The sequence below is a fragment of the Conger conger genome, chromosome 7 (genome assembly GCF_963514075.1).
Source record: "Conger conger chromosome 7, fConCon1.1, whole genome shotgun sequence".
Classification (NCBI taxonomy): Eukaryota; Metazoa; Chordata; class Actinopteri; order Anguilliformes; family Congridae; genus Conger; species Conger conger.
In genome coordinates this window covers 15,677,225-15,693,022 of record NC_083766.1, presented here as the reverse complement: position 1 = coordinate 15,693,022, position 15,798 = coordinate 15,677,225, and the positions used below count along the sequence as shown (strand labels likewise).

General features: G+C 43.3%; 1 pseudogene; it reads right to left on the bottom strand.

Annotated features, from left to right (window-relative positions):
• Positions 1-5,367: 5,367 nt before the first annotated feature.
• Positions 5,368-15,798, bottom strand: part of LOC133132550 (von Willebrand factor A domain-containing protein 7-like) — a 36,820-nt pseudogene continuing 26,389 nt past the window's right edge.

Here is a 15,798-nt window from a genome sequence, read left to right as displayed (position 1 = left end):
TAAGGCAGGGAGAACAGGGAGGTGGAGCTACAGAGCAGTGCAGAAATAGGGAGAATGTTAATGTTAGTTACGTGATTAAACTATAAATACCCAAAACTAGTGAATGCTAGTTTGTTAGTTAGACTAAAATATTAGTGTGTTAATATGATTAGTACTGTATGTCAGTTGGGATTAGTAGATTAGTGCTATCTACAAACATGAATGGAGAGAAAGCAGGAAGTAAGTAAAGCACAAAAGAATTGTGGGAAACGGGTCTTGGGGACACGGGGTCTCAGGGGAGCAAGGGGTCTCAGACGGGCTCGGGGCGAGCCGGAGACGGGGCTTCTGCGGGCAGAAGAGGCTTGGGGGCCAGACACAGATAGTCTTTGGGCAGAATCGGCACGGGGGCCAGACATGGATAGTGTTTGCAGGGTTCCCACGGATCCTTGAAATCCTTGAAAGTTTGTGAATTTGAGGAAAAAAAATCAAGGCCTTGAAAGTTTTTGAAAATAGACACGGGTCATTGAAAGTGCTTGAATATCTATCTTAAATAATGGAAATATAAGTTACATACAGTGCATCCAGAAAGTATTCACAGCGCTTCACTTTTCCCACATTTTGTTATGTTACAGCCTTACAGCTTGGCACACCTATCTTTGGGCAGTTTCGCCCATTCCTCTTTGCAGCACCTCTCAAGCTCCATCAGGTTGGATGGGGAGCGTCGGTGCACAGCCATTTTCAGATCTCTCCAGAGATGTTCAATCGGATTCAAGTCTGGGCTCTGGCTGGGCCACTCAAGGACATTCACAGAGTTGTCCTGAAGCCACTCCTTTGATATCTTGGCTGTGTGCTTAGTGTCGTTGTCCTGCTGAAAGATGAACCGTCGCCCCAGTCTGAGGTCAAGAGCGCTCTGGAGCAGGTTTTCATCCAGGATGTCTCTGTACATTGCTGCATTCATCTTTCCCTCAATCCTGACTAGTCTCCCAGTTCCTGCCGCTGAAAAACATCCCCACAGCATGATGCTGCCACCACCATTCTTCACTGTTGGGATGGTATTGGCCAGGTGATGAGCGGTGCCTGGTTTCCTCCAAACATGACGCCTGGCATTCACGCCAAAGAGTTCAATCTTTGTCTCATCTCAATCTTTGCCTGATTGGTGGATTGCTGCAGAGATGGTTGTCCTTCTGGAAGGTTCTCCTCTCTCCACAGAGGAACGCTGGAGCTCTGACAGAGTGACCATTGGGTTCTTGGTCACCTCCCTGACTAAGGCCCTTCTCCCCTGATTGTTCAGTTTAGACGGGCGGCCAGCTCTAGGAAGAGTCCTGGTGGTTCCGAACTTCTTCCATTTACGGATGATGGAGGCCACTGTGCTCATTGGGACCTTCAAAGCAGCAGAAACTTTTCTGTACCCTTCCCCAGATTTGTGCCTCTACAGACAGGTCTACAGACAATTCCTTTGACTTCATGCTTGGTTTGTGCTCCGACATGCACTGTCAACTGTGGGACCTTATATAGACAGGTGTGTGCCTTTCCAAATCATGTCCAATCAACTGAATTTACCACAGGTGGGCTCCAATTAAGCTGTAGAAACATCTCAAGGTTGATCAGTGGAAACAGGATGCACCTGAGCTCAATTTTGAGCTTCATGGCAAAGGCTGTGAATACTTATCTACATGTGATTTCTTAGTTTTTTATTTTTAATAAATTTGCAAAAATTTCAAAAAAACTTCTTACATGTTGTCATTATGGGGTGTTGTGTGTAGAATTCTGAGAAAAAAAGAAAGAATTTATTCCATTTTAGAATAAGGCTGTAACATAACAAAATGTGGGAAAATGAAGCGCTGTGAATACTTTCCGGATGCACTGTATGTATATATTATTTATTTCTATTTCTATTTTTACTTAGATTAATAGTACTTTACTTAGTACTGTTAATAACATTGGGTTACATTCCGCTGTATGTGTCTCCTGCCATCTTTGAGTAGCACCACCTGTGACGGTCAGTGGTCAATAGCTGTGTTTACATGATGCAGGTTTAACGGCGCCAAACAGGCTAAAAAGCTAGAGGCGCCAAGCAAGCTAAAAAGCTATATCAAACGTCAGCTAGTATCATACCTGAAAAATGCAAGTTTTGAGACTCGTGGCTCACAAAAATCATATGTAAAGAATGGCTACTCAATGATTCACGGGACGTAAATAGGGCGCGATGTAGAGCCTGCAGTAAATCAATTAAAGTTCACGCGATGGGCGAAGCTGCATTGACGAGTCATTTGCTAGTTACTAACTAGTTACTGATGTTCACACCTAACATCTTTTTTTATTAAGAAAAACTATTTTGTATTATTTCTTTGTTTTTTTTTTTCAAAAAGAAGTTGAGACCGTTTCAGTCTTGTGTATAGAATAGTTAGCTACAACAGCTACTGAAACATTTTCTTGATAACAATTGTCAAGAAGAGGAGAAAACTAGCTCTTGCTCTGATTTTTTAAGTTGAATAAAGTAGAGAATGTCCATTTTCTGTAGCTAGCTACATAATAAGACCCGGCTACATTTGTGGGTTAATGACATGATAGCCTACAGAGGAGGGCACAGTATGCTGGTTATGCCATCTAGTTACTCTACCAAACAGTCTAGTTTTGCTAATGACAAGCAGTAAATGCACTGTGTATGATCCATTGAGGTGTGATCGCAGCCCAACACTGCACTCTGGCAGCATTGCACTCAGTCATATTTTCAGTTTTCAATCTCCTGATTGATGGTTTCAGCTTGTCATAGTGCATCAGATTACAGTCTTGGTTGACTGGTGAAGCTGTGCACCCTATACTGGGGCCTCTCTGTGTGCAGTTTGCATGTTCTCGCCGTGTTCTCGTGGGTTTCCTCCCACAGTCCAAAGACATGCAGGTTAGGCTGATTGGAGAGTCTTAATTGCCCGTGGGTGTGAGTGAATGGTGTGTGTGCCCTGCGATGGACTGGCGACCTGTCCAGGGTGTATTCCTGCCGTTCGCCCAATGTATGCTGGGATAGGCTCCAGCCCCCCTGCGACCCTATTCAGGATGAGCAGGTTAAGATAATGGAATAATTAGGTTTAATAAAGTAAAAATGTTACTAATAAAGTGCTTGGTCAGTGTATATGTAAAGACATTATTACCGTTTGGTTTAAACCACCAATGATCATTACACCTACCATGATGTGTTAAAGCCATCACTGTTGGTTGTAACACACACAAGTTAAAGTATTTGGGCCAATGTCAAGTTCAAATAACCAAGGAGAAAGTTACATATTGTTGCGAACGGTCAGAGACCCAAGCGCAGACCAAGGGATAATCAGAATTATTGTTGATCAATTGGACTGTAATAAACACAATGCCAAATCGAGTAGCAAAAGAAGTGGTGAGAAAACAATCCAAGTTCAAAAATCCAAAAAGGCAGATATGCAGAGGTACCAGGGATAAGGCAACCGGAAGGTCAAAAAACACAAAGCGAAGGTCAAAACCAACAAAACACAAAGGCGACAAAACAAAAGGGCAAAGGCAAACTCGATGTCAGGCAAAGGGTGTCTCAGAAATCTCAATCAATACAGGCTTACTAAGAATCAGCAACTGCAAAGATGATCAACGTTCTGACAAGGGTTCTATCCAAGACTGGGGTATAAATGCATGAAGAGAAGTGACATACTAGGCGGGGCATGGCAGTGAGGAGGGCTGAACAATTAAACAACAGGTGAGGAACATGACGGGCAATAATGCAATAACAAGGGGGAAATGAAAACAGGAACTGGGTAAACATAGACCAACACATAAAACATATGGCTCTGGATTAGGGAGTGGACATTTGCAACTACCAACTGTCCAAATACATATGGACTGCACTGTATTTGGGTTTCAGACTAGTACTTTGAGGTGTAGGAAACCTTTGTGGCATCGATATGGTCCTGAAGCGAGTCAATGAAGAGGTCCCCAACAGGCTCTCAGACGTCCCTCACTCCCTCGGCCTGGTCCAGCGCCACGCACAGTTCCCCCATGGCACCCTGCATCTCCAGGAGCCTCTCTAGAGTGAGCTCCATGTGCCGTTGGCGGTCCGCACAGCGTGCTGTCAGCTTCTCCCACAGGTCGCTCACCAAGTTGGCCTGCTTCCACACCAAACGGCTGACATTCTGGATTCGTCTCCATGGTGAAACATCTGTGTGGGGGTGGGAGTAGGTCCCTATCAGTCAGAGAAGTGATTGCGATGGGCACTATCCAACATCAGAAGTAGCAATAGGAGGGGGGCAGCAGTTAGCTAATGAAACACATCACATTACTTTAGAGGCATTTAGCAAACGCTCTTATCCAGGGCGACGTACAATGAAAAAACACTATAATTTCCATAAAAAGGGAGTGGTTCCACCAAATTCAGCAACCTTAAAGCACATCATAAGTTTCATATAGGAGTGACCCCACACTGCTACAGGAAAAATGTTTACTCTGAAATGCAACTTGAAAGGACACCAGAGAATCCACACTGGATACAGACATTTCAGCTGTAAATAGCTGCTTCTTTTTTATAAGTTCTTAAGAACAGTTTTCTGTTTTTGAAAGAAAAATTACTTGGAACTCTACAAATACTGAAGACAAGGAAAGTAGATTAAACTTGAGAATCTAATTAAGATGCTGTTCTTCTTGATGCATTACATAATGTATGATTTTTTTGCTGTATGTGCTTTGTATTTATTGAAAACCAAATTATGGAAGGAACAAGTGCTATTTGTATATGCATTTTACACAGTTGTATTACAGTTTTATCAAAACAGGGTCTGAGTGACTGATTTTAAGTTGCCTCTTGAAGACAAAGAATATTTTGTTGAGGACACCTCATGCTGCAAAAATGTTAAACTAAAGGGAGAGAAACCTGGCAGTTTATTTAAAGAGCAACTCACATGTGGTTAAAGTGGAGATTCTTTTATTAAAGTATATTGATATAATGTACAATTATTGACATGGGGGAGTACGGCTGAGCGGAGTCCAGTCAGAGGGAGTACAGTGTAGTGGAGTGTGGTCTAAAGGCCGTGATTTATTTGCACAATTAAGTTGCATATTGATAAACAAATATGATCTCATGTCTTGTTCATAAAATCTTGCACATGAAACATGAAAGTTTTAATTTGTGATACTATTCATCTGCCTAATCATAATTTCCTCTTGACAGACATCACAGCAATGCCACAAGCTACAACATTCAATATGGCTGACCAACTAATTGTTGTGTCCTAGCATAATGATTCTTAAAGGAGGATGACGAAGGAAATTTATGGCAAATCATTTCCAAGCAAAGAAGATATGAAGATTATTTGTTTATGAATGGCTGAAATATGCAGAACTTGCTATCTAATTGTTAGAGCTCCTGAGTGTGGTTCAGGCCTGAAGGCCAGCCAGGAGGGCAGTGGAAATGAGGAGGAGAAGCACCCTGAGGGCAGTAGCACTGCTGGTGGGGCTGGGGGCAGGGGTTGGTGTGGCTCTGATGGAATGGAAGCATGTGCCCACGTTGCCAACGGCATCCACCACCACTAACTCTACATTTGGCGAGCAGCAGGAGGCATTGTATGTTGCAATGGTGAGGTTGATGCCCCCCTCCCCCAGGGAGGTGGTGGTGTCAAGGGTGCCATCCCCCAAGCGGAATGACACTATTTGGATGCCTGTCCCATTCCTATCCGTCAGGTTGGCGGAAAGCTCCCACCACGATTCACTGCAGTTCATGGAGCAGTTGCTGCTCACGCTCACTACCTGGCACACAGGTCGGCTGAAGTCTGTCACCTTCCGGAAACAGGAACAAAGTTACCAATGTCTGCAATCCCTACACTACCAACATTTTGAACCTTTAAAAACAAGATGAATGATTTGGAGAGAGTTCCATCCTTCTTGACCTCTGTCCTGTATTAAGCCTTTTCACAACCTTTGTGTATCAAATGATGAATATTGGATATTCATATTCAGACCTCTCAAAGCATATGTACAATCATTAACCCTTTGCACTTTGGCCCCCAAGAAGGCAATTTTGCCCTATTTTGTACAATTCCTATAGAAGTTTCAATATCTCAAAAACTACACTCATCGAGCACTTTATTAGGAACATTTTTACTTTATTACACCTACATATTCATGAGATTATCTAATCAGCCAATTGTGTGGCAGCAGTGCAATTCACACAATCATGTAGATATAGGTCAGGAGCTTCAGGTAATTTTCACATTCACTATCAGAATGGGGAACAAATTGTAGTGACTTTGACCATGTTTGATTGTTGGTGGCAGACAGGGTGGTTTGAGTATCTCAGAAACTGCTGATCTCCTGGGATTTTCACGCACACTAGAATGGTGCAAAAAACAAAAAGAAATCCAGTAAGCAGCAGTTCTGCAGACAGAAATGCCTTGTTAATGAGAAATGTCACAGGAGAATGGCCAGACTGGTCAAAGCTGACAGAAAGTGACAGTAACAGAAATAACAACACATTACAACAGTGGTATGGAGAAGAGCATCTCTGAAGACAAAATGCATCATAATTATCAAAGTGGATAGGCTACAGCAGTAGAAGTCTAAAAAACACCTAATAAAGTGCTCACTGAGTGTATTTACTACACACACATGCTTGAAGTTAAATTAAAGAAGAGGCTTGTACCATTCATAAATTTGAGAGGGAACTAATGTATGTCAGAGCATGTACATACAGTGTACACAAAATATACAAGACACCTTATTGTTTCTATAGTTTAATGCTGACTATCTCAATTTCTAAGTCATGGACCAACCCATTATTACTTAATATTTGTGCAAAAACTTGATCTTAATGTGTGTACAAGATGTAGCAGATATCTACAGGCATTCAAATTCCACATGAGTTTTCCCAAAACTGCACCCAGATGTGTCCTCAAATCTCTCCAAATACAATATCTGCATATTTTTTTGTCCAGACATATGAATGATCAGAAAAGCTTACTGTTCTATTCAACCCAGATTTGAATGAATGTGTTTTATTCCCATATATGAGAGTATGTTTTATAAAGCATGCCCAAGGTGTCGAAAAGGATTACTCACCCTAACGAACCTGCATCACTTTTAAAATGGAACTTTATTTCAAAATTAACCAAAGCCCCCTTAGCCCCATTAGCAAGTAAAATCTATAGGAAGTCTCAGTTGATGTAAATTTAACATAACGTGACTGTTGATTGTGAACATTGCTCTCAATCATCACCTGTGCTCAATTACAATTACTTTATCAACTTAGATTATCAAGGTGGTGCAAATGGGATCATTTTTACTCATTCATTTTGGTATTCAGCTTACTGTATGAAATATAATTGTTACCTGGTTGAGGACAGTGATGCGGAGCACCGCATAGTTGGAGTCGCCGCCACTGGGGGACTCAGCCTCAATGGTGAGTGTGACGTCTGTGCCTGAGGGTGTACTGCCAGGAGCCTTGAGCTGTACTGACCCCTGAGCACTTCCCCCGCTATCCAAAGCCAGGCTGTGGCACAGAAGAAACCATTATCTCACTGGTATAGATAGCCTCTGCTGCTCCCTCACACAGCACAGAGCAGAGATGCCTTATTCAATCCTTCCAAAAAAGTCAAACTTAATTCTGCAAAATACAGCTAAAAAATGAGCACAGAGCAGAGAGACCAAACTATTGCTTCACACATTACAGAGTAGGGCAACGTTACGGTCTTTTCAGTCTGTATTGATAGATCGACCATGCCCTGTATCAGTCAATGCTTTCCACTCAAAACTCACTCCTACCTGGATGGTGCAGAGGTGATGAATCCCCTGTCGTCTCAGGAGCGGATGGTGTAATGTCCCGCCGTCCCATTGGACCGCACAGTGAAAGGAACAGTGAATTCCACCCCAGGCTTCATGGTGCCATTAGTCAAGGCCTGACATAACACCAAAACACCCACTGTGATATCACAACCACAAATCAAATCAGTCACTGTCACAGGAGCATGGATATTTTATGCTGTGATCACATCGCACACGCTTTGTAGGCTCGAAAATATGTGGCACTTTTCTGCTGTCCCAAGCAACTGCACTCCGCTCCTGTCAATCACTTGGCTGCAGTTCTAACTTAATTTACGGCATTAGCAAACTGCTTTCACCAGAAAGTTTCAGACCTGGATAAGTAGGATAATGGATAAACTGTTAAGGCGAGTCCAGTGTCTGTTTACTTACTGTGAGAGTCAGGCTGGAAGCCTTCAGCTGGGTGTTGGACTGCCTCTGGAAGCCGTTCTGGGGGGACCAGCGCATCCCATCCACCCCCTTCAACAGAATAACGAAACTTTCATCCGGGACCTTCTCCACAGTCACCAGATAATCCCCTTCTCCCAATGGCTTCAAGGTGCTGTTTTCCACCCTCAAACCAGATACCCCCACCAGGGACACCTCTGTCACTGTGAGGGAATCCCCACCCACCACAGACAGCAACAAGGTGCCATTCCCACCTAAGTGACAATGAGAAACAAACAGGCAGACAGCCATGACAGTTAAGACCTAGGTGATGTTAGAAAAACAAAAGGAACATAATTGATGAAAAATAGGTCTAATAAATACCTAATCAAGTGCTCACTGAGTATATAATACATATATTATACAAAATAACTTTGAAATATCAGTTTGGTGTGGATCTTTTAATAGCAGTTCATACAGTATACTGTTGCTTACACAGGTTCAGCACCAGAGGCAATCTGATTTTAAATTCAAATGTGATGTGATCTAATATGGAAGTAAAATTTGAGTGGTGCAAGTCACTTCAGAGGAAATCTTAATGAGCCAAAAGTCAGTTCAGAAATACTGAAATGATGAAGGTGAGCCAGGTGCTGATGATGAATCTGATGGTGACTATTGTTAAACAGAAGTTTTGCTCACCTGCTTGGAGACGACCCTCTTTCAAGGTGAAATCACTTCCCGACCCCTCAAGGTCCTCTACAATGTTGTAGACAAAATCTATGCTGCTTCGCCCTGGAAATAGGACACAAGTCCAGAACGTGACAGTTTAATCTTACATAGCATTTCAACTCATGTGCTCTAACCTGCAGTGAGCTCACCTAATACACTCACCTGCAAGTGCACTTACCTGAAACATGCATTTGCAGTATACCCACCAGCAGAAGATCTAAGATCTGCTTTATCAGTTAAGCCACATTGATTCTCTGAGGAGATTTATTATACATAGCCATACTACACCCAGATGCCTTCTATTAGTACTGCCCAGAAGCTCTTCTGTCATACACTTTTCATACATTTCATACACATTCAAATAATGGTTTCATATATATGCAAAACACACACTTTGTACTTCTGAAAAAATCTCACGTCCATACTGTACACCCCTCCACACACACACACACACGCGCGCACACACACAGTGGGCTGACCTGTGACCTTCAGAGTGTATGGTTGTGTTGAGGTGACTCTGATTTCCCATAATCCCGTTTCGGTGTCCAAGCGAATCGTGTGCAGGTTCCCTACTACCTTTATTGTACCCAGAGGCCCATCTGAAGCAGAACTGTTCTGAGACACACCTGGGGGAGGGAGGAACACCAACTGATCACCAGCTGAGAACATTTACCTGGTGGCCCAGAGATATTGTATATGACATATCCTCCTGAGATCCAGCAGGTATTTATTTTGATAAAATTCAAGTGTCTCTGTTGTTGTATTGAAAATAGTTTTTACAAATACTATTTATTTTCCTTGTGTGTAGGTTTCAGAATAGTACAATATATGGTTCTTGAGAAAACCAGAGACTCGTGTCCCCTACAAAGAACAACAATGAACTACTTGGTCTTAAGTGGATATAACACAGATTTACACAGCCACACTCAGATACAGTTCAGTGTATGGCTGTCTTTTCGTCTGCCGACCGCCAGAGGGCACCATAGTCTCTACATTTTCAATGTCTTGTCTTGTTATTGTCTTCACATGTTAATTAGTCACAGTTCAGTCCGTAAATATTTGGACCGTGGCACATTTTTTTTTTATTGTTTCTGCTCTGTAGTCCAACGAATAAACAGTTGAATAAAGTGCAGGGTTTTTACATCCATATTGGGTGAACTGTGTAGGAACTACAGTCCCTTTGTACATAGTCACCCTAATTTTAGAAATGGACGGTCGGCTTTTGTAGCCCTCACTCGATGCCTGATTTTTGCTGATTTATAGAATGAAGACACACTGCAAAATGTCCAGTCAGAGACTGTTAAATGTTGACTTTAATGAGATATCTTCACCACTGTTCTGTTCACACACACGCAAACTATGATTTCCCATAGTGGAATTATATGTGGTTAGTTTTTTTATGCACACACAATACTTTGGATGTCTGCAGCAGAAAAGTTCCATAGGAGAAAGCGCTAAAGGTTAAATTAACTTTTTGTTTCTCTGTGATATGACCGGTGTCTAACCAGCTGATGAAGATAAAAAAGGCGAGTCCTCCGGCTTTGTGTCCCAGAAGTCTCTGTAAGGGCTGATTGACGGCTCAGTCAATGTGTAGGAAAACAATTTAAACTTTGAACACTGAAGAATACGCTTGGTCTTTTGAACAAATACTAACAAATTAACACAAACTGAAATAAAGTCATCATGTTCAATATTTTGTTGCAAATCCTTTGCAATCAATCTCTGCCTGATGTCAACAACCTATAGATATCACCAGATGCTGGGTATCAAGGCAGACTGAACTTATAAGTTAAAAACTGAGAGGAGGGGAAAATATGCTGAGGTCTCGGGGTTAAAGCAGTCGGTTGGACATTTGCCTATGCTCAGCAGCTCCTCGACTCCTGCTGGCGCTGGCTGCAGCCTGAATGCTGCACTCTGAAAGACATTGTGGATCAGGGGGCACTGAAGCAGTTTTTAATGGGCCTGTGCTACCAACCAACCTCTCTGAGTGCAGCCACTCAGCTAGCAGAGAATCACCTGTCTACAGAGAGGACACAGGGAGGAAGAAACATACCCTTGTGCACCAATGCCTGATTCTGATTCCTCCAGAGGCTATTGATAGACTTACAGAGCTGGGCATTCAGGGTGAAGCTGATGGGGTGAGGATGTTTATTGTCCTTTTGCCACAGCCAGGAGTGAGGTGGTCACCGATGATGGAGATCCAGGGGCTGTCTGGCAGACACTTTTCACGGTTCCGGGTGAGACAGAAATGACGCACTGATACTCTCAGGATGAAACGCTGAGTCGAGTCGCTGACCAAGTGATTAAGATTGATGGGAGGCCACTCGACCAGCAGAGGGCAGTGTTATTATAGGGTAAGTCGGGACCCACATACAGGTGAAGACAGCACGCAGCTAAAAAGCCAATGGAAACTGTTTTTCAGGCAGCTCAAAACAATCCAATGGGAGGTCATTTGATGCAGGATAAGACACTTAACCATATAATGATCCGATTTAACTGACCAGGAATCCATCGATGATGTGTGGAGTGCCCCGAATGTCAAAAAGTAAATCCTGCAGCCATTCCAAAAGCACATTTGCATCCACTACCTTTAATTGAGATTCCCTTCAAAATAATTGGCATGGGCCTCGTTAGGCCATTACATTACATTACATTATAGGCATTTGGCAGAGACTCTTATCCAGAGCGACGTACAATAGTGGAGCACAAAAGGCACTCGCTTTGTGTTAGTCCGAGTGGATTATGCAGCTCGGTACCCACAACACCTGCTAAGACTATTGCGGAGGCACAGTTTCATTTTATCTCCCGCGTGGGAATCCGACAATGAGTTTTGGTCCCATAAAATTGGGGGGATTATGTATGATGGCTCCAATTCCTACATAGATCACCTTATATGGATGTAAAAACCTCAAATTAAAGCTAAAAGTCTGCACTTTAACTTCATAATCATTGTTTTATTTCAAATTTGCTGAAGTACTGAGCCAAAACAACAATAAATGTCTCCTTGAGTGTCAAGGTGGTATTTTCACTGTATTACAATACCACCCACTGCCTGTGGCCTTACCTGACGGGCTGATGAGACTGAAGGTGAGAGAGCTGCCAGTGAGGTATGTGGTAATGTTCCTCAAGGATGCATCTACTGTAAAGCTGAAATTATCTGTTCTTCCTGGATTCCTCACCACCTGGAGAACTGTCACCTGGAGAAGCAGGGAATCAGAGAAGAAAGGAAAATAGACAAAGATACAAGAGGTTGGTCAATCTAAGGAAGTGGAGGAAGCATGATAGCATGATATGTTACATTGAAACAGATTCAACAGGCTTTACTGAATTGTCCTCAGACCTGCTGAGCATTAGCATGGACAAGGGCACCAAGACAGAGGTGGAGGGTGTAAGCGTATCAGGGCAGCGGTGGAGAGGATACATTTACCAGGGCAGTGGTAGAGGGGATGAGTGTACCAGGGCACTGGTAGAGGGGATGAGTGAACCAGGGCAGTGGTAGAGGGGATGAGTGCACCAGTGAAGAGGTAGAGGGGATGAGTGAACCAGGGCAGTGGTAGAGGGGATGAGTGCACCAGTGAAGAGGTAGAGGACATGAGTGCAACAGGTTAATGGTGGAGGGGATGAGTGCAGTGCCCCATGGCAGAGGTGGAGGGGATAAATGTATTAGGGCAGCGGTGGAGGGGATGACTGCACCAAGGCAGAGTTTGAGGGGATGAGTGCACCAGGGCAGCGGTGGAGGTGATGAGTGCAGTGCATCAGGGCAGAGTTGGAGGGGATGAGTGTACCAGGCCTGTGGTGGAAGAGTCCACAATGATGTCAGTTGCTTGGGGCAGTGTGTCCTTGATGACCACTATGGCATGCCCCCCAGATGTCTCGGCCAGTTCCTGGTACAGCTGATTCCCTAGGGGACTCCCGCGGGTGCTAACATTGCCATTAGTGTCCCTTCGACGCCGAGCTGAGAGAGCATTCGTCAACAAGAAGTTCACCTACAGGGGGATGGAGTGAGGGAGAGAGAGAGATAGAGAGACCTATATTTTGCACAGTTGAAAAGGGGGGAGCTCAACACAAAGACAAATTGGTTACAGTGCAACCATGTTTCTCTGAGTGAAAAGACAATCTCCCCACCTTATTACATATTCCACATGAACAGAAAGATCCCCCTATAAGATGTGGTTACTTTTTATAACACACCGGCTGTGCTGGTCATGCCCTGATTGGTATCACTGAAAATATGATTGACCCTGTCTCCAAGCAGCCTTAACCAAAACAACTTTGTCACAGGAATCCCGGGGTATACACGGGATATTGAACCCCGTTTCAAACTACGTTTGATGCATTCACACCCCACAATGGTCCCAGGAATGTCCAGAGTCCTTGCCATTCACACCCTGGTCTTTCCCAGGTCTGCAAGTGGGCTGTCCCATCTCTAAATAATGAAAAGTGACATTATGTTCCAGTGAATTCTGTCGGCTATATATTTTTTGCAATGAAAATAATTACATAAAATAATCACGGACAGTTTTGTTTATTGGAGATTCAACGTGGTGGATGGTGAGCATCATCTGATATTTTTCTTAGGCAATCTTAAAATGTATAGGATGTATCCTTCCTTTCTGCAGTCGCCTATTCTAAGCATAATGCAAATAAGTAAGGTTCAACATAATAACATAATGCAAATCATGTTCAAGCATCTCCAATTGAGAAGGGTGGAATTTATGGCCGAGTGCTATAAATCTGTTGTCTCAGCGTTGTTTACTAAAGAGGAATGAAATTGACATGAAGCTAGTGCCTGCTGGAATAGTTGCTGCTTGTTTCTAAGCATTCATTTTATTATATTTTGACACCATATAGGCTACTTTCTCCAAGAATGAATATTAGCAGCACACTGAGAGAAAAACAAATAACTTGCGCACACATTTACAACAAAAAGCAGTTTTGCTGTTCAATGTGCTCAATTGAATGAGACAACTGCTCGATGTCAATATACAAAGAAATAGCAATCACAGGTTTATTGCTACCAGCACACTGATATTTACACTAATGTTCAGCATATAAACCAAAAAATGTATGCTTGTAAAAAAGTTGTCGTGTTCTTTATCGTAACGACAACACACCTTGTTGAGCACACTTTGGATGCACCTTGATACACAGCTCTATCCTTTACATTTTCCAACTCCAATTTGAACTTTAACCATTGTAGCCTATAATAAAATGCAAAACTGATCATGAACATCATTATTAAAATAAAATTACAGTTATTGCACAGAATGGAGTTATGAATACTTCTAGTTTACTGTATGTTTTGGAGGAATTGAAGGACTATTGTAGAAACATGGGCCTGTGTAAAAAATATGAGCTGCCTAATACTAGAAAGGTAGTGAAACTATGTGTTGAAAAACTATTTTCTTAAATTAAAGAATAACACAACTTATTTAAAGTTAAAACACGCTTTAAAACAGCGCGTTTCCAGTCATAACCCAATCCTTGATTGAATCCCGGGTCGAGTAACCCGGAATTCCTCCTTTCATACCAAAGTCAAGCCATGTCCATCCTGGGTAATTCCTAGGTCGTGGCCAGGGTCACGGTCCCAGGACGGATATCCCGGGTTGACTCTTTCACACCAACAGTAAACACAGGACGTTGCCCCTATGTGAAGGGGGTATTAGAGAAAGCATGGTTACACTGTAACCAATACGTTCTCTTTTGTATCGAGACAATCTATCCACCATGTTCCATATTCCATATGTATGGGAAACTGCGAGGAGACGGTGCAACTTCCGGTAAAGTACAATGCAAACAGATAATGGGTCTGTTGATACGTATATGCGGCAGACCCAGCACATGGTGGCTCTGCAAGCGTGGCAGAAAATGATGGCGAACAGGTATAACTGTCCTCAGCTCCAAAACCTTTATGTGCCGAGATGCCCAGGTTCCTGTCCAATGGTTGGACACCCCCCAGCCCTTGTGCACTGAGCCTTCTAACAATGCATCTGTAGATATTATCAGGTGGAGTATCACTGGAACGACAATATTCCCTCATGCCACAGTGCTGGGGTCTTCCCACCAGTGGAGGGCCACCCACAGCCTCCAAGTGACTGGCACTTTGATCTGCAGGGACCTCAGGGGGATAGCCCCAAGAGGGACCTTTGCATAGGCCGTATGTGCAGAATCGCTAACGGGACTACTTGGACCATTGGACCATAAAGCCCATGAGGAAGAGACACAGCTTCCAGTTCACTTCTGCCCCTGGCCGGAATTGGAAGAGGTAGGCTCTGAAAATCTTCTGTCTCTCTGGAGTCAAAGTGAAAATCATTGTCCTGGAATCCAGAAACATCTTCAGGAACCGTGTTGTTCAGAAGGGTTCCAACTTGCTCTACTTCAAAGATGGCATTTGTTCCAAGAGCAGGGTCATGTGACAATGACACTGCTAATCCATGTGAGATAATTCAGGATTCTCAGCCCCTGCTGCCAGCATTGGGATATTCTAGCATAGAAAAATTTGGTTGTGGTTGGGCCGTGACTCTTCTGAGCCTGGCATCCACTCTGGCTATCACCACATCCACCTCCTCTTCTTCCTCCTACTTCAGGGAGGAAGCGGTCCTGATCAGGAAGACCCCACAGTGGGTTCAAGCTTAACATGCTTAAACCCTGCAATAGTGTGGAGGTAGGAGAGGGAGTTTCTCAAGAAATGACAATGAGCCTGCTTCATGTGCCTGGGCAGACATAAACACATCTGTCATACCTACACTAGGTGGCAACAAAGCCAATACAGACAGCTCTACAACTCATCAGGGAATCAAAACACAGAGGCGAGATGTACAACACAGCTACTCCTGCATGCATTGTTACACAGCTGTGAGCAATACATGCTCGAGGAACAATTCACTATGGAAGTGCATG